The sequence below is a fragment of the Triturus cristatus genome, chromosome 8, assembly GCF_964204655.1.
Source record: "Triturus cristatus chromosome 8, aTriCri1.1, whole genome shotgun sequence".
Classification (NCBI taxonomy): domain Eukaryota; kingdom Metazoa; phylum Chordata; class Amphibia; order Caudata; family Salamandridae; genus Triturus; species Triturus cristatus.
The window spans coordinates 1,425,234,787-1,425,255,061 of record NC_140591.1 but is presented as its reverse complement, the minus strand read 5'-3'; the positions used below and the strand labels follow the sequence as shown (position 1 = coordinate 1,425,255,061).

The 20,275-nt window shown below is 48.9% G+C and overlaps 1 protein-coding gene across 2 annotated transcripts in view; it reads right to left on the bottom strand.

Annotated features, from left to right (window-relative positions):
- Window positions 1-20,275, bottom strand: part of LOC146805865 (vomeronasal type-2 receptor 116-like) — a 201,123-nt gene that overhangs the window by 39,354 nt on the left and 141,494 nt on the right. The window contains exon 1 of one of the 2 annotated variants that reach the window (XM_085623193.1): window positions 15,563-15,681. The exons of the other annotated variant lie outside the window; for it this stretch is intronic. The gene's annotated coding sequence lies outside the window, so the exon portion shown is untranslated. Of the gene's footprint in view, window positions 1-15,562; window positions 15,682-20,275 lie in introns of those variants that run through there. 2 annotated transcript variants of the gene reach the window in all.

Below are 20,275 nucleotides of genomic sequence, written 5' to 3'. Positions count from 1 at the left end.
ATGCATCCTCCTCAACGTGCGCTTCCTTCACCGACATGCCGTAGAGATCTGGGACCTGATTGACACCCTCTCGCCCGACGTCACCTTCTTCACGGAAACCTGGACCAACGCCTCCTCCGGCCCGACATCGTCACTGCCATACTCGACGGCTACAAGATCCAGAGAAAGGACTACCCCCACCGCCCAGGATGAGGACACGCCATCGCACACAAAACCCCCCTCCGACTCTCCACCTCCAGCACGAGCGACTCCCACTCCAACATGGAACAACTCAACTTCCAGATTCAGACCAGCCCGAGAACCATGCTACGCAGGACCCTCATTTACAGACCGCCGAGACCTCACACCCAATCCGCAACCACCATCACTGAGCTCACTGCACCTCACGCAATCACCTCCACGGACTACATTCTACTCGGGACCTGAACTTCCACCTCGACAACTGCAACAACCCTAACTCGACCACTCACCTCAACAACCTCGCCACCCTCGGGCTGAAGCAGCAGGTCAACGCATACACTCACAAAGCTGGACACACCCTCGACCCTATCTTCAAAGGAGGAACCAACATCTGCTTCAGCCACACCACTCAGCCCCCCTGGACAGACCACCACTGCGTCCACTTCACCTTCAACACCACCTCCGCACCCAAGTCCGCACCGTGAACACCACGAAGGAACTGGAGCCAGGTCACAGAGGAGCTCCTCAGCACCACCCTCCTTCAGGACCCCCCCAAGCGCCATGACCGACACCAATTCCACAGCCACAGAATTTCACCGCTGGATCTCCTGCTGCACCGACAAGCTCGCACCCCTCCGTCTCCCCGCCAAACAACACCCCCCGAAGGCTGCATGGTTCACCACAGAACTACAAGAAACCAGACACTCTTGCAGATGCCTAGAGAAAACCTGGCAAAACCAGAAAACCACGGAAGTGCGGAACAACCACAGAAGCACCCTGAAGGAATACCACCAGCACATGAGACAACAAACGGACCTTCCTAAGAGACAAAGTCCAGACCAAAGCAACCAACGTCAAGGAGCTGTTTAACATCATACAACAACATCAGACCTTCCTAGGAACTCTGCAACAAGCTCAGCTCATACTTCCATCTGAAGATCAAGGCCCTCTACGACAACTTCAGTGAACCAATGACGGACAACACCCCCACCCAATGCCCCCGGCAAACCTACCATCATGGCCTGGGAACCCGCCACTGTCTAACACATCACCGCCACCATGAAGAAAACCCATTCAGGAGCCCCAATGGACCCCTGCCCACCGCACATATTCCACAGGGCTGCCGCTGCCATCATACCCGAACTAAGTCTGACCATCAATGCCTCCTTCAGGTCCGGCATCTTCCCAGACGACTGGAAGCGGGTGGAAATCAAACCCCTCCTCAAGGAAACCGACGGCCGACCCTACTGACCCTAAAAAACTACCGGTCCATCTCTCTCCTCCCCTTTGCGGCCAAAGTCACCGAGAGACTCGTCAACGTCCAGATGACCACCTTCATAGAAGAAAACTCCATCCTAGACGCCTCCCAGACCGGATCCCGCAGCGACCACAGCACCAAGACCGTCCTCCTCGCTGCCACAGACGACATCCACATGCTACTAGACCAGGGACACACTGCAGACCTCATCCTTCTAGACTTCTCCGCAGCCTTCGACACCATTTCACATCACATTGTCGCAGGCAGACTTCACAACACCGGGATACAAGGAGCCGCCCTCAACTGGATCCAATCCTTCCTATCCAGCAAAACACTGAGGATCAGACTTCCCTCCTTCCTCTCCGACCCCACTGACATCATCTGTGGAGTACCCCAAGGATCCTCACTTAGCCCCATGCTCTTCAACATCTACATGGCCTCCATCGTTAGACAGCATGGACTCAGCATTGTATCCTACACCAACGACACCCAGCTCATCCTCTCACTCACGAAGAACCCTGAAGACACCAGACTCTGTTTCCAGGAAGGAATGAAGAATGTGGCAGCCTGGATGAAGGACAGTTGCTTGAAGCTCAACTCAGAGAAGACTGAGGTCCTCATCCTCGGACCCCACACCTCTGCCTCAGATGACACCCGGTGGCCCTCTGCCCTCGGAAACCCGCCCACTCCGACAGACCACGCATGAAACCTCAGCATCATCCTCGACTCCTCCCTCTCCATGAACCCCCAGATCAACGCTTTCGCCTCCACCAGTTTCAACTGCCTGCGCATCCTCCACAAGGCATTCAAGTGGATCCCCCCGACTGCAGAAAGACCATCACCCATGCGCTCATAACCAGCAGACTGGACTACGGCAATGCTCTATACGCCGGAATCAACAGAGTTCTACTACACAGGCTCCAAACCATTCAGAACGCCGCGGCCAGACTCGTTCTCGGGACACCACGCCACGAACACATGACATGACCCAACAACTACGAGACCTCCACTGGCTCCCCGCTGAGAAAATGGTCACCTTCAAACTCCTCACCCACGCCTACAAATACCTCAACAACATAGGACCCAAATACCTCAACAAGAGCGTATCATTCAACGTACCCAAGAGGAACCTCCGCTCCACCGACCTCGCCCTGGCCAAGGTCCCTAAGCAGCCGCAAAAACAGAACAGGCGGGAGAGCCTTCTCCTACATTTCAGCCAAGACCTAGAACGAGCTACCCGTAATGATCAGACACTCCCCGAACCTGCACACATTCAGGAAGGACCTCAAGAGTTGGCTCTTCAATTGATTCGGAGCTGCCCCCCCTACCCCCAGCGCCTTGAGATCCTCATAGGTGAGTAGCGCGCTATATAAAACCCTGATTGATTGATTGAGCTATATGCAAATCAGTCTTGACCCTGTGCCTCATGGTAACAGTCCAGCCCGAACTGCCAAGCCATGTCTTCACTGGACCGGAAATAAGCATCCTGGGACCCGTTTCGGGCTAACAGCTCTCATCAGCCAGGCTAGCTTAAATCCAGTGGCAATGTGAACACAAAACCGGTCCTAGGATGCTTGTTTCCAGTCCAGGGAGGACTTGGCCTGCCAGTTCGGGCTGGACTGTTCCCATTGGGTGCAGGGTCATGACTAATTTGGATATGGCTGGGTCCAAACTGGAATGGCATGGTGAGCAAAAAAACAATGGATTTAGGCCCATATCTCTGTACTGGGGTGAATGTATGACATTGTTCTGCATTCTGGCCATCAATTGTTCTTTTTGCATTTGTCACCCCAAGTGGGACGGGTATGCCCAGACGTGGGTCCCGTGCTCTACATGCCACTGGAGTCAAGCTGTTCTGGTTGATGGGGGCTGAAAGCCTAAAATCGGTCCTAGGATTCTTGTTTCCAGTCCAGGGAGGACCTGGCCTGGCAGTTTGGGCTGGACTGTTGCCACTGGGCGCAGGGTCAAGACTGATTTTCACATGGCTGGGTCCAAACTGGAATGGCATGGGGAGCAAATAAACGGTGGATTTAGGCCCAGATCTCTGTACTGTGGTGAATGTAAGACATTGTTCTGCATTCTGTCCATCCATTGTTCTTTTTGTATTCTATAAAGTGCCTTGAAGTGCAACGGGCATTTGCACATGCTTTGTGTGCCCCGGGGCACTTTGGTATTATAGAAGAGGCTGCAGACGCTTGTGCAGTCCCTTCTATAATACCGAAAGTGCTGGCACACATAAAGCATCGGCGCTCTCTGCAGGGGGTATTCCCTTATTTGCATGGGGGTGTGCTGCATGCAAATGAGGGAATCCCTTTGCCTCTGCGCCCTAGGCATATTACAGAGGTATGCTCAGAGGCAAAGAAGTCCTCAGGAGGAGCACTGAGAGTGCACCATCTAAAAAGAGGCGCACTGTTAGTGTGTCCCCTGATGGCAGCCCTCTGGAGGCAGGAAAGGGGGTGCCATGAACCCCCCAGTCATTGACTGTACCCACCTGCATGGGGATCTCTAACCCCTTCAAAATTGCAGGCGGTTTGGCACCTGCACTGTGAAAACGCAGCAGCTCCTTTTTTCACAGGATTGCACTTGCCCCCACAGCAGCATGAGTTTGTGGCTGCCCGGGGCAGTGCATCCATGGAAATAGGGTGCATTTTTGCTGTTTGTGCATAGGTCCTTCATTTCGAGTCTTGCTGCGGTATTACATTCTATAAGGGCAGCATAGGGTCACTGACATAACATTGATGCATATAATATCGAAACAAAAAAATATCAGAAAATAGATATTGATAATGAAAATATTGACTTCCTAAACTGAACTAGTAAAACACAAAATATCAACAACACAAACATCGTTGTTAAAAATATATAATGGAGGCTGTTGGTTTTGAAACCGGCAGGACATTCTGACTGGCTACTGAAGGGCTCAAGAAGCCCATCTCCTAGTCGGAATCGGCACGTAATCACTATGGATGGCCGGCACGTAATCCCAATTGACAGCATTTAACGCCATCCGGATTATGAAGCCGGTTTCTGATAGGCTTTTCATGCTAGGCTTTCCAACATTGAAAGCCTGTCGAGAAATGACTTTGGGGGCCTATAGCAGGACCCCCTTCAGCCAGCAGCCTTCAGTTGGGGGAAGAGTGGGGCACCCTTGGTGCCCCCATGTTCATCCCTGATCTATTAAACTATATATCAGTCATTCAAAATTAAAACATAAATTAGCATTTGCCACAGAAGGACATAATTGATTTTAAAAAATTACTATTTGGGCAGATTGCCTTTGCAAAGACTGCAGATGAACCACCAAGTCTGCCAGCCAACTGCCAGGTTCACAGTTGCGGAAAGGCAGCCTCCATAGTGTGGTACAGGGGATCAGTACTGTCATCCGTATTACGAGTTGCATTTTCCACAAGCTGACCGTGGCAATCCAAACTCCTACTTCAAGGTGGCGGACACAAAAGATTTGGGGTGCGTACTCACCCTTTTCTTGTTCTTTCAGGCAGAGTCCGACACAGATCCCTTTCTTCTAGGCCCCCTTTCACAGCAGGATCTTCACCACAATGAATACGACCCCTTTTGCGAGGATCTCCAGGTGAGTCCTTTTTGTACCACATACCCATTGCCAGGACTGCCCACATATGGGACGGACCCCGGCAATGGGTTGACGGTATTTTTTCACATGTATCATGCATGTGTACATCCGACACATATGCATTGAAATACACACACAGGTATCAATATATTTGGTAAAAATACTCACCACTACTGCAAGATCTCTCCATCCACACTGCCGGCACCGTGGTCAACTCATAACACGGCCGTCTTTGCAACGCCAGTGCTGTGGGCTACTGGAGGGCACGGACGCGGTTTTTGGACGATCAGACTGCCAAACTCATAGTAAGGCCCAAAGTATGAACAACTTTAACCAATAAAATCAAGCAAAGAATGAAATCAACAATATAACAGGCAAACTAATTTAAACTACTAAATATATCAGAAATGACAAATCCTGCAAGACCAGGAAAGTCTGCCAAGTTCCTTAACCAGAAGATTAAAGAAGAAATATATACATCTAAAAAACTACCTAACAAATTAAGTAAAACTTATAGTTAAACTAAAATGTACTTATTAATAAATGTAAAATTGTAAAATAGCAATTAATTATAAATCACTCTCCAACTTCTTTCTCTTTACATAGACTTCCTAAAATAAAACTGCATGGCTTGAAAAAGTAATAAAGTGCCAGAAAAAAAAGAATTCAGAAACCAGCAAAATGTCTGCGACCCGAGCTTTCTTTTTTGAGGAGTTTGGTGTCGCTACCTCGGAGTACCGCACTCCAGTCCCTTAAGGCTGGATATGGGTAGGAAATACATTGCAGATGTGGCCAAATTGTGCCCCCTGTTATTCTGGAGGAGAATTAGGACTACCCCTGAACTACGTCTTTATGCCAATGCTCTTAAGGAAGTCAGTTCCTTGAATTTGTAAAACAAGACAGGCTGGATAAGTAATGTGAAACAACCACTGACTGACACTGGGTTAAAGGGCATTTGGGATAATGTGGATTCTCTACGCTTCCTCCCAAAGACTTAGGGGCATATGTATGAAAAACCAGTTTTGCGAGTCCTTAATAGCGATTTTTAGAATCGCTATTAAGTACTGGCAAAATGGAATGTATGTAGGAATTGCAGTATTAATTGTGATTCCTTAATACTCCTTAATTAAATTAAATTGTGATTCGCAATTAAGGAATACTTTCCCATTCATTCCTATGGGCCGGCTAGAGGCCAATAGGAATGAATGGGAAGACATTCACAATTTGTGAGTACACGTTAGGTACTCGCAAATTGCGAATGCAATTTCAAGGGTGTCAAAAATACACCCTGTTGCACCCCTGAAATATGGATGTGTGCACATGTGGCGCACATACATGCCCTAAGGGCATGTAAGTGCACCACATGGCACTTTAAAAATGTAAAAAAGTGCATTTTTCAAAGAAATCACAAATTACCACCAACTTGAAGTTGGTGGTAATTTGCGATTTCTTATGTCAAAATCGCACAACTTGGGTCCTTCCTGCATCGCATTTAAGGAATGGCAATTGCGATTCCTTAAATGCAATGGCAAAATAGGGAATCGCAAATTTTGCGATTCCCTATTTTGCGATGCCGTAGACATCATCCGGATACCTAAAGGCAGGGAGCTTGTACACCCACTTCAAATTTGGTACACTCCCACTGAATTCTTTTACAAGTAATTGAAGTATTTGGCACCGCAACACAACAGCCTCCCAGTTATGTCCTAGTTGCACCGCAGTTACTAAATCAACTGAGCATGTAGTATTTTTATGAACAGCCTACTCCCTCCCAAGGGTTAAATGGCTCAAACCTATATGCAAGTAGCTAGGAACCTGTAATTATGTTGAAGCTCTACGAATTTTAAGACTGGATCCAAGACCCTTGTTTGCATGCTCAGTCGTAAAATTCCTGGGATGTTTGTGGGGTATTAGGAGATAGACACAGAGGCCCTGATCTATTTGCTCAACATTTATTAACTGTACAATTTTATACTGCGTTTTAACATTTGTTTGCAAAAATATATAATTATTAGAAATTGGCACTTGGAGATCTTAGACAGCATAGCCGACCCTTTTTAGCCCAAACATGGTCTTCCATTAGGTTTTTGCAGCCATTGGGCACATTTGTACATTAAGGAGGATGGGGACTCAATGTTGATTGCCACTTGGTATTCGCCAAATGCTCGACAATTGTATCTCCCTGTTTAACTTGGTCTGCTCTTGTGACCAAATCCTGTGCCACAGGAGGATGGGTTCCAGTTTTATAAGGTCGGAAATGAAAGGAAGGCCCAGCTCATCGTGGCAGGCATCAGAAGGAGTACTGGCTGGAACCGATAAAATGTATTTTAAAAAGGAATTTTCCACTACTTGTATCGGGTGGGTATTAGCAAAACCCCAGACTCCCGCGCCGTACATTGCAGTAGTAGTGCATTTGGCTTTGTAAATTTGAATGAGTTCTCCTGGCGGTTTCCAACCTTGCTTCTTTGAAAAAGAAGCAAGGGCAACTGTTTTTCGCAGATATGGCTTTGCGCTCATGAATCTCCTTGATTAAATAAAATGCCGAGGTATGAAAAACTCTTTGTCATGGTTAACTTCTGCCCATCCACAAACATACCTTTTGACCTCTGCCTTCCAGGACCACACCTCATAATAAAAGTCTTTGATATATTAATAGAGAGGCCTAGGTCCTTCATAAAATCAGTAAAACTATCTAGGACCCTCTGGAGACCAATTTGTGTTCTATACATTAACACTGCATCGTTCGCATAAAGGAGAGCAGGTATAGGTCATCCACACACTAAAGGAAAATCTTAAGATAAAGATCAAAAAGAAAGAGGGCCAGCACACAACCTTGCCTGACCCCCCTTCTAATGGGAAAGGAAGCTGTACGCTCGCCACCTAATCCGAAGCGTACACTCGCCATTGCGCCTCTATACAGACGCCGTAAAAAGAGAATAATGTCTCAAGAACCTCCCACAATCTGTCTTGCCTTACAGAATCGAAGGCCGCCGTAAGGTCCAAAAATGCCAGAAACAAGATTCCCATGTTTGCTCTTGTGTATTTCCCCACTAATATGGCCAGGTTTAAACTCTGCTCGGTCGTCCCCAGCCCCTCTTGAAAGCCACACTGTAAATCTGATAGCACCAGGCTATATTCTGCACATGCTTGGAGGCGCTCCAAAATAACTCGCCCAGCTACTTTTACCATGGAGTCCAATAGGGAGATGGGCCTATAGCACCCAGGATCGTTACGATCCTCTTTGGAAAATAATAGATTCCACGCAGGTCTTCGACATTGATTCCAGACAAGTGGCGTTAATAACCTGGGTTACTAGGGGCCCCCAGAGAGTGATATTTGATTTGAACAGGTCCACTGGTACGCCGTCAGAGAGCCTTACCTCCCTGGGTCACTGACAGAGCTCTCTTTACTTCCTCCAGTGTGACCTGCAAATCTACTTTTTCAATGTTTTCCTCTAACCTCTCACTAACTGGTAAATTAAGTATTCGCTGCCCATTATACACCTTTGAAAAGTGTCCGATCCAGGACTCTGCAGGTATGGCGATTTTTATGGAAGGACCGCACGCAGGTTGTAAAAACAGCATTTTCACTGCCCTCCAAAAGGTGGCACTATCTTTCTGTTGAGCCGCACTGTGAAGGGATTCCCAGGCCTCCCTTCTCATAGCACATCTTCTTTCCATAAGGGCCAGTCTATAATCCGTTCTTGTCTGCCTAACATTATTTGTAATTCTGGGCTGCCTATGTAACTCATTCTTTAGGTTGGTGTATGCTCGTGTGCATTTGGTGTCAAACCACCGTTGACTTTTGACTTTATTACAGAGTTGAACAAATAATAACTCCCTGACCCCAGCTGATATTATCTGAAAGGATGATAAGATACTGTCATGGGAAGTTAAGTCGCTCAGACAAATATCAAAGGCAGTTTTACACTTCGTTATTAGTTGTTTTGTAACCGCAACAGGGTCCACCGTTGACCACCATAAGGTATAACCATTGATTTGATCAAGGTTTACCCTTCCTATGGCCTCTATGGCATAATCCGCCCTAACAGACCTATGTGATGGCAGAATGATCTTGAGGCAGAGAGGGAAGCGGTCACTCATTGGGTCATCACCAACATTGAAAGAGTACAGCCTGAATGCATAGTTGCGGGACACTAGTATATAGTCTATGGTTGCTATGGTTAAGGATAAACCTCTTCCATTAAATGTGTAGGGCATGGGGACAGGTCTAACCAGTAAATCATTCACAAAACCCAGCTCAGTATTCAGGATCAGGTAATTAAATAATTCCCCCACCATCGTATGTCAAAAATGAGTGTTATGCCCTCTCCATCATTAAAACCACAGAGTCTACTATCCTCATGTGGGCATAGGGCACAGTTGAAATCCCCCACAAAGATTGTCGTTGTGTCTTTTGCACTAGCATTGCAGAAGGAATTAAAGTCACTGCCAATATTTGTTACAACCTTTCCAAGCTTACCTGGGAGGATGTTATTATAAAAATTAACCAAAACAATGCAATGAGTCAGGCTTTGATGTTGTTTAATCAACTGATAATAACTAATCCCCAGCTTTGATTCCATTTTGTCTATGGCGAACTTATTCGATATATATGTACAAAGCCCACCCTTTGGTCTACCCCCTGGTCCCTTCACTGAAGGTGTGTGAAAAGTTTATATGAGTTGGTTCTATGGTCCATGTTTCCTGGAAACATAATATGTCATAGTTTAAAATAAAAATAAAATCGCACCATGTTTGATTATTTGTCTTGTTGCGTAACCCTGCAGTGTTCCAAGAAATAACCTTACAAAGAGAGCTCTCGAGGTTGAACAAGGGTCTAATTGGGGCTGTAATAGAAGGGGTGAGATTGAGATTTCCCGTAAGGGGTGTTGCTTGAATTAAGGGTTCACATAAATCAGAGAGTGGGGCTAAACGTCTAGTAATAGACTCTCTCTCACAGTATTCCCTCTCGATTGTAACGGGGAGTGGCCTGAACACTAATTCATCACGATCTGAGGTGCTACCATTTAACAATGTTACGTCATCACAACCCCTGGATAGGCTTCATCCTGCTTCGGATACCAACTTGGAGGTGCCAGTCAGTCAATGTCCTTGAAGGTGTTAAAGATATCATAATGATTGCTGACTGGAACAGCATACCTAGGCTGTCTTATCGGGAACGATCTCTCTTCCTCTGGGATAAAATGTGGGAGTCTATGCGTTTGATAAAAGAAGCCCAGGGGTAAGATGTTTAGGGCCTCATGTAGGTAGCGAAATACCGGTCGGTAACGGCAGATTTTCGGTAAATATGCCGTTACCGACCGGTATTCAGACAAGTGAGATGTAGGAGTCCAAAAACCACTTTTCGGTAAATATGAGGCGGTAAATACCGATTCATAGTTACCGAATTCTAAAATACCGATTCATATTTACCGAATACATAATTAACGAATCGGTAAATATGAAGTGGTAAATATGAAGTGGTAAAAATTTAAAATGACATGTAGGAGCAGTCGGTAATTAAGAAATCCAGGAAAATCGGTAAATAAGAGTCGGTAATTAACACGGATTGAAAGCAGGTGGTAACCATCAACAATGCACATAAGCAATCCCAAAATGCAACAGCGTGGACAACATGGCCGCCATGTACGTCATTGCAAGGCGCCTACGTCTACAGGCAGCAGGACTGAGGGTGTGGCGACGGGAGGAACAAATCTACAGACAGCGCATCACACTATTACAGCTGACTGATGCAGAGATACATGAGAGGTACAGGCTACACCCCGAAACCATCATGGACCTGATAAGGGACCTGCACCCACTCCTGGACCAGCCAACAAGAAGGGCGCACGCCATACCACCACATGTGCAGGTGCTCTGCAGCCTACATCTACTGGCATCCGGCAGTTATCAGGTGGTGATAGCTGCGGTGGGTGGTGTATCCCAGAGTTGCCTGTCCCGTTTCTTCAGGAAGTTCCTGGATGCCATGATGCAGAGAATGCACCACTACATAAGCTTCCCAAACACACAGGCTGCACTGCAGAAAACAAAAACAGACTTTTATCACATGGCACAGTTCCCCCATGTCATCGGCTGTATTGATGGTACACACATCCCAATCTGTCCACCAGCTGATACAGAGCACATCTACAGGAACAGGAAGTCCACCCACTCCATCAATGTGCAGGTGATCTGTGATGCAGGGAACATCATCACAGATATTGTTGCAAAGTTTCCTGGGAGCACCCACGACTCTTACATCTTCCAGAATAGTGGGATCTACACACGACTGAGTGCCGGCGAATTCGGAGAGGGATACCTGCTGGGTAAGTAACAGTGACGCCCCTTGAAACCTGCAAATCAGAGTGTATAGAGGCATGTAACTGATGGTTCCCTTTTACTCATCCAGGCGACAGTGCATATGCATGCCGTTCATTCATCCTCACTCCCTACCTACACCCAGCAACCCAGAGTGAGAGACGATACAACGTGGCCCACAAAACAACACGCAATGTGGTGGAGCGCACGTTTGGACTACTGAAGAGCAGGTTCCGCTGCCTCCACAAGAGCGGAGGCGCACGCCAGTACAAACCCATCACCTGCTGCAAGATTATTGCCACTTGTGCAATGCTGCACAACCTTGCCACGAAAAAAGGTACAGATGTGGAACTAACATATTTTGAGGACAACGAGGATGAGTCAGGCCAGCCAGAGGGCAGCGCAGCTAGAGTGCCAACTGCAATCGATGGGAGAGAGAGACGGGCAGAGATCACATGCAACTATTTCTGAGTAAGTGAGGGGACACAGCGAGTTGTGAGAAGTCATGACGTAGTTTAATGTGGCACCACGCCATGAACACATGAACAGGCCAATCTGGCAATATACCATCTATACAAGGATTATGTCCAGGGTTACGTCACCCAATGGGAAGTGGCTAAGCAGGGCCACATCAATGTTTGCGCATACGCGCTGCAGTGGTGGATTGCACGGCCTGTGCATCCTCACTAGAGCCAACCCCAAGCCGCCTGCTGCTCCTGCGTGCTTCGGGGACGGGGGGTGTGATGCTGCTGCTGGTGTCGATGCTCTCCGCAGCATCCCCTGCAGCAGTTGTCGACGCCTGACTAGTCAATAGCACCCCTAGTGCACTTGTCACCTGCACCATCCCCCGAGACAGGTCGCTGCAGCACTGTGTTAGGCCCTCCTGCATCGTCACAGAGCGCCGGCAAAGTAGGGAAGTCGCAGTTGCCAGACGGTTGAGTGCCCTGCTGGTAGTGTCCCTTCTCTGGCGTTCCCGGCGCCGTGCTTCGATGTCAGCATCTAATTTGCTGCACAACTGCTGGATTGACTGGGACATGTCCCGAATGCCCGCAGCCATGCCGCCAATGTTTGTGTCCATGTTGACTAAGCTTGTCTTCATCACCCGCATGTGCCTCTGGACTGACATAACTGCCTTTGATTGCAGGCGCTGTTGCTTCAACATTTGGCCCTCGAGCCCCAAGAAGACACCATGGCCGTCAGTGGGTGCTGGTGGACTCTGGACACGCGACCTGCGGCGCCCTCTTGCTCCCGTCTGTGCTGCCTGTGAGGTGTGGGGCACAGTGGGATGGCTCCCTTCCTGGGGCCCGGTGCGGTCTTCTGGGCCCATGCTGTCGTCTGACGAGGTGTCGAAGGCTTGTAGCCTGGCTGCTGGACGCCTCCTCATTCTCACACCTGCAAGCGGAGATGTGGCCGGTGATTCGAACATGAGTGGCGATGCTGGCTGTGGTTGTGGTGATGCTGGCTCTCGGTGAGGTGATGCTGGCTCTGTGTGCGGCGAGGCTGGCTGTGTTGGTGGTGCGGCTGCCAGTGGGCCTGCTCCCTGGTCTGAACTCGTGCTGGCTAGAGGTGATTTTTGTGGCCGGTGTGCCGTCTCCCCTGCAGCATGCCCTGTACTGCATGATGTCACATCTGTGGACAGAAAAACAACATTGGCTCAGTGTCCCCGAAGGGCTGCATTGCAAGCGTCACAATAAATCATTTCACATTTCAATCTGTCCTCTGTCTCCTTGTGCCTCGAGTGCGTGACATGCCTTGTTGCCCTGTAACATTTACGTCATGGTTAGTGTTGCCCTGACTACATCTCCCGGAATGCATTGCCTGTCTGCACTGACACGTGTGGACTGCAGTGTGATTCTCGTTTCACAATGGGGGATGTGGGATAGGGGTAGGGGAGGCTACATTGCTGTGCTTTCGTCTTACCTTGGTGTGTTGCGGCTCTGGCAGAGCTGTCGGCGTCCCCAAGACCCACGACGCTCTCTTGCTCGATTGTGGCCGCCACCAGCTCCTCCAGTTCGGTGAGGGCAGGTGCCCTGTTGGTTCCACCTCCGGTCTGGCTGGCCTCCTTCTGGATGTCGCCCATCTTCCTCTTGGTCACAATCCTCAGGTCATACCAGCGCTTTTTGAGGACCTCAATGTCCCTGTGGGTCACTCCCACAGCATTGACCTGCGCCTGGATGGCCAGCCATATGTTGCGCTTTTCGGCCTCAGGCACTTGCAGGGATTGCCTCCCAAACAGCTTCTGGTGCTGCTTCACCACCTCCTCCACCAGCACCTGGAGTTCCTTGGGGCTGAATTTGAGCTTCCTCCTCCTTTCCCCTCCGTCTTTCTGTGTTCTCTGGCTGGACATGCTGTTCGTTTCCCGCTCGCACATGCAACTGCTCCCTGCCTCTCCTCTGCACTCCAAGCCTCTCCAGGGTCGGCTAATTATGTACACCTGCCTGGGTGTGGCCACTTCGGCTAATTGTGTACACCTGCCTGGGTGTGGGCAGTTCCTGGTTGGGTGGGCTGTCGTTGCACAGGATTAGCTGTTTCGTCAAGTCATGTGATGTTATTTACCGAATCCGTACATACCGATTCGGTATTTTCCGATTCGGTAGATACCACCTCGGTATTTTCCGATTCGGTAGATACCACCTCGGTATTTTCCGATTCGGTAATTATCACCTCGGTATTTACCGAATCGGTGAATTCCGATTCGTATTTACCGAATGTTACCGAATCGGTAACTGTTACCGAATTTTTACCTACATATAACTTACCGATTCTAATTTACCGATTCGGTACGGCTCGGTATTTAAGAACCGGTAAAATTTATTTACCTACATGAGGCCCAAAGTCCCGTAGTTCTAACTGGCCAGTTGCCCCCCCTTGTCTAGTATGGTTCGAATTAAATCTCGTGACCTAAATGTTAAAACTACACAGAATCAAATCTCGTGACCTAAATGTTAAAACTACACAATCTCCAGATAAAGCCTTATTGGAACTTCCTACCCAGCCAATCCGCTGCGCCATCTTGAACTCTGCAAATAGCATGTTTGTGATACCTGTCCTTGCACTTATTAAGTGTAGTGACTTATTCCTCAGTGTTGACCAGTGTTCCACATCCCCAGATGACAGTGGGGGAACATTGGCCAGCACAATAGTGTATGGAGTTACTTCAGGAGGAAGATGCAGGTTACTTGGGCTTGGCGAGTTACCCTTTGGCAGGGCCAGGCATTGTGAGTCACTTAGAATCTGAACTCCCTCTCTACACATCTTTCTGAGTGTTTATCATCTGGTCACACCCGCTGGTCATACCCTGTGCAGGTACTGATTGCTTGTGGGTGGGGGGGCGCTTCTCTTAGATGTGACGTCCCAAACCAGGCCGGATTGTTAGTATTATGTGGGGAATCGTAGGGAATTTGCTGGGGCACGATCTCAATCCCAAGATTGCCTACAGCCTCGCTAGCTTTTGAGTCCACATTCCTACTAGGCAATGCAGCCTTAGTTCTGCATTGACCAGTCTCGGGCGGGGCTAGGGAGGTAATGCTGACGAGATTTTCCAGTTTACTGAGGCTCGCCTCCAGATGGGATAATTTAAGCACCAATGGATTCAAAAGGGCCAAGATAGTTGTTTCCAGAACTCCACATTATCAATGTCCTGGACTGAAGTTGAGGCTATTGGGACAGAGTCCTTTTGGGCCGTGTTGTGTCCCACACTAATCTCCCTCTCTGCAATCTTTTGTTTACGTCCCGTTGTCTTGGAGGGGGGATAATATTGCTTATTAGGACCCTGTTTCTTTCTTTTCTTAGGTGGTGGTGCAGAGCTACTCCCTTGGCTGAATTTTACTTTCTTGCCCTTAGTTACTACATTTGGCCTAGTTAGTCAATCAATTGCCTCATTAACATCTGTACTTTCCAAGTCAGATGCCGATATCTGCATTTCATTAGATATAGGAGAATTTGGTTTGGAGTTGATGTGTTCTACGGGAACATTTATAACCGAGTGACTTAGGGGGCAATGTGGCTCTAATGATAATCTACGCTCAGTGAGAGCAATTTCATGTATTAGAGCCGACTCGGCCCTTAGTAGGAAAGCGTCCAAGGTCCCTACAACTCCCTGCCCCGTTAGCAATTTATGCTTGCTCATGGTTTACTCCCCCGTCACTCACTCAATGCAATATAATACAATATAATGCAATCACTAATTGCACGTAGTGTATTTGGCCCAATTACCTTACTGTCACAGTTCAACAGGTGTCCATGAGCATCCACTAATTTTTAAAATGTCAATAACGGGGCCCAGCCCGGCCTCCTTCGGCCTCGGACGGCCTGCCCTTGGCCCGGGCGCGGCCCGGGCACACCCGCGTGCGTCGCATGCCGCGGGAGCCCTGGGCTGATCTTATGCGCTGCCGGGCACGAAAGGATGACGGTGGTGCCTCCTGGCGCAGAGCCCCCTGGAACTTGGAGTCCTCTCCACAAAGTTCAACGTGCCTTGAGCCCAGCAAGGGGAAAATGCAGCGTGCGGCATTCCCTGGCCCCCAGCACGAAGAAAGTGCAGCATGCCTTGGCCCCAACAAGCAGAAGGTGCGGCCCCAGAGGTAAAGTGCTTCGTGTAATACGGGCGTTTCTATTCTGTACCACCCCATAATACTCACAGTATTCTGTGTTGTCATTTAAAAATTAATCAGCCCTTTGATCTCTACAGCTTCATCCTTAAGACCTGTGCAGAATATACTTAGATGTGTGCGACCTGTGGCTGCTCTCTTGTTTCAACGTCACTTGAAACACCTGTGTGTGCTCCTCATCTTCTTATTCATTAAACAGCATCCTCGGTGCCTACCAAGAGCTAACTTGGATTGTGTGCCAACCAGCTTCTCACTTAGCATCTGTAGAAATGTGTCTAGAAGTATACAGATGTTCACTCTCTCACTTACAAAACACTTTGCACCGGTGCAGAATACACTTAGGGGTAGGTGCTCCACAGCTTATTGCGCACTTTACAAGTTTAAAAGGGTCCCAGTGTTACTCCTGGTGCTCTGGTAAATATGGCACCAAACCAGTTCATATAAAGATCCCACTGAAGGTCACAAAATGAAGATCTCTATCATTTTACACTGACCTGGTTCACATAGTGACCATCGGAAGGCCACCGGATGGCGCTCTGGTTGATGAGGAGTTGTTGCCCTGATGGAGCAGAGAGATCCAAATATCCAATTTCATAGGGCTCCATACAAATTACTTTGTGATTATAAATCCAGTTCATAATGTCATACTTTGCTGGTATCTCCCCTTTGTCATCAAAATAAATTTCATCTCCAGCTGCAGTCTTAAAATGTACCTTCTGGAGGAAACTGTTCAGCTAAAACAATAAAAAGTACAAAGTCAGGAGATCAAGTTTAAGCACAGAAGTGTGGGTGAATACTCAGCCATGGCAAGTGGAGGACTACGCATGTGGCACCCAGTGGGTTTATAACTGTGACCAGAATGAAGGGTAAGGCCAGTATTCAGGAGTAAAAACTGCCTAGGTATTAACAGAGATGGTAGGGAAAGGCCCTCTGGAAGATCTTCAGCAGACTTGTGGGCAGGTCTGTGGACAACTCTGAGCATTAAAAACAAATCACCCCCTCGGCTTTGGCTACTTGGGATCCTCTCTCAGAGTTGGTGCAACCTCATGTCTGGGCATCAAACAGCCTGCCAGATGAAAGCATGATTCTCATTCCAAAAACAGAGATATATTTAGTCAAACCTTATTGACAGGCTTAAACTTTGTGAACTGAGTGCAGATCTACTCTTACATTTAGGGTCCAGTTGGCCATTCAGCAAACATGAGGCAAAGTACAGCTTAAAATCAGCAGCAAAAGATCAGATGCAAACAGTAGGAAGTTAAACCCTGGAAGTAGCAATACATGGACCTTCGCGCAGTCTGAGGGTCTGATGTATATTGTCATAGGTGATCTGCTGTGTGCGAGGGTGGCAGAGGGCATTACGTCTGCCATCCTTATGGACTAGAGTGATCTCTGTCTCTCCAGAAGAACAGCTGTAACTCTGAAGGTGCAAAAAATATGTGTCCAGCTGCCATACCAGATGGGAGTTTGTTACTGAAAAACAAAAAACTAATGACCCGCAGGATCTGGGCACCATGATATCTTTTCTGGCTGTGACCACCAGACACCAAAGACATCAGGTCATTTATACTAAATAGCGCAGGTGACCTGATGTCCCTACCCGATTACTCCTGCATCATTGGGCTGTTGGAGTAAGCTTTGCTGTGGTGGAGCCATCATGGCCCACCTGACTCTAAAAAGAGGGCAGATTAATTTTGATGGAATAACTTGTCTGTAAAACTCTAAATAAAACTCTAAGGGCTTCAGTTACTAATGGTTGACGTAGGGCAGTGCCGCAAGCCTTCTTGCTGCGCTACCCTACATCAAAATAAAAGGGCAGGAATGAGCCATCACTGTGAAATACGGTGCATTCCTTTCCTCTTCCACTGCGCTGGTGCACAAGATGGTGCCTAGCACCAACATAAGCACCCTTACACCATGGCGCACGGGTGCCAGCATTGAAATCAAGTTGTTTTTCTGGGGGAAGGGACACCTTCCTTCACAAAAACAACCCTTACACCACACCTGGGGAGACACAGGGATGAGACGCAGTCCCAGGTTTACAGAATGTTTTATATCCTGTGAATGTGTCAAATGCCAAGGGTGTTACATGAGAAAACCCACCGCAACACCCATGGCACGACTCCATATCGCAGTGTGAGGCAACGTAACAATGTGTGCTGCGTTGAATCACTCCATATCTACAAGGCCATGAAAAGCCACGCAGGGTGACTTTACGTGGCCTTGTAGGTATGGTCCTGCAATGTGCACCGCCGGAGCGTCATTAAAAGTCACATTCCGGTGGTGCACGGGGCTTGTAAATGAAGCCCTGAGTTCCTATAAACTCAATACTTTGAAGATATCAGAAACCCACACTGCATTCCAAAGCTCCAACCGCATCCATATTGCTAAGAACCGGATCAGGATTATTTTGTCCACATAGGTAAAGCCATAAGGGTGTCTTAGTACTTCGCTATGAGAGCATCTATTCTTAGCTCTGTATTTATTCATTCATTCTTCTACGCCTTATATAGGAACATAGTCCTTCAGTAACACAGTGAAATAAGCATTTGTAATGCAATAGGTCTCGCATTTAGTAGAGTTCGAGCTATTGGCATTGTAAATGACAATGTCTTTTTCCCGTGTGTTTTGGCTTGGAGTGAAATTATCAATCAATCAATCAATACATTAATAAAGCACACTACTTACCCGTGAGGGTCTCGAGGCGCTGGGGGGAGGGGAATGCTGCTACTGCTCGAAAAGCCAAGTCTTGAGGAGTCGTCTGAAGGTCAGCAGGTCTTGGGTCTGCCGTAGGTGGATGAGGAGGGTGTTCCAGGTCTTTGCAGCGAGGTGGGAGAACAATCTGCCGCCGGAGGTTGCTTGGATGTGGGGGACTGTGGCGGGGGCGAGGTCGGCGGAGCATAGCTGGCGGGTGGGGATGTGGAAGCTGAGTCGTCCGTTGAGGTACGCTGGTCCGGTGTTGTGGAGTGTCTTGTGTGCATGGGTGAGGAGCTTGAAGGTTATCCTCTTGCTGACAGGGAGCCAGTGCAGGTCTCTCAGGTGGGGTGTGATATGGCTGCGGTAAGGGATGTCAAGGATCAGGTGTGCAGAGGCGTTCTGGATGCGTTGAAGCCTTTTCAGGAGTTTGGCCGAGGCTCCTGCGTAGAGTGCGTTTCCGTAGTCCAGCCTGCTGCTGACGAGGGCCTGTGTGACCGTTCTTCTCGTTTCGGTGGGGATCCACTTGTAGATCTTGCAGAGCATGCGGAGGGGGTTGAAGCAGGAGGAAGAGACGGCGTTGACCTGCTTAGTCATGGAGAGGGTGGAGTCGAGGATGATCCCTAGGTTGCGTGCGTGGTCGGTGGGGGTTGGAGCTGTTCCCAGTGCGGTTGGCCACCAGGAGTTGTCCCAGGCTGAAGGGATGGATCGGAGGATGAGGACCTCCATCTTGTCCGAGTTTAGCTTCAGTCGGCTGTTCCTCATCCATTCAGCGACTGCCTTCATTCCTTCGTGGAGGTTGGTTTTTTTGGCGGTGTGGGGGTCCTTGGTGAGGGAGAGGATCAGTTGGGTGTCATCGGCGTAGGAGATGATGTTGAGGTCGTGTAGTCGGGTGACGTGGGCGAGCGGTGCCATGTAGATGTTAAACAGCGTTGGGCTGAGGGATGAGCCCTGGGGTACGCCGTGGATGATCTCAGTGGCTTCGGAGCGGAAGGGGGGGAGGCGGACGCTCTGTGTTCTGCCGGAGAGGAAGGAGGTGGTCCAGTCCAGGGCCTTCTCTTGGATCCCAGCGTCGTGGAGGCGTGTTCGTAGTGTGCAGTGGCAGACTGTGTCGAAGGCGGCTGACAGGTCCAGGAGGATGGGGGCCGCGGTCTCTCCGTTGTCTAGCAGGGTTCTGATGTTGTCGGTGGCAGCGATGAGGGCAGTTTCGGTGCCGTGGTTGCTGCGGAACCCGGACTGGGACGGGTCCAGGATGTTGTTCTCCTCGAGGTAGCGGGTCAGTTGTTTGTTGGCGGTCTTCTCGATGACCTTCGCCGGGAACGGGAGCAGGGAGATGGGCCGGAGGTTCTTGAGGTCCTTGGGGTCCGCCTTGGGTTTCCTGAGTAAGGCGTTGATCTCGGCGTGCTTCCAGCTCTCCGGGAAGGTTGCTGTCTCGAAGGAGATGTTGATGGCTTTTCGAAGATGGGGTGTGATGGTGGTGCTGGCTTTGTTGAAGATGTGGTGTGGGCAAGGGTCTGATGGAGATCCGGAGTGGATGGTGTTCATGATCTTGATCGTGTCGTCGTCGTTGATGTTGGTCCAGGAGAGCAGGCGGTTGGTGCGGGTGGTGGTCGTTGGTGCGGGTGTC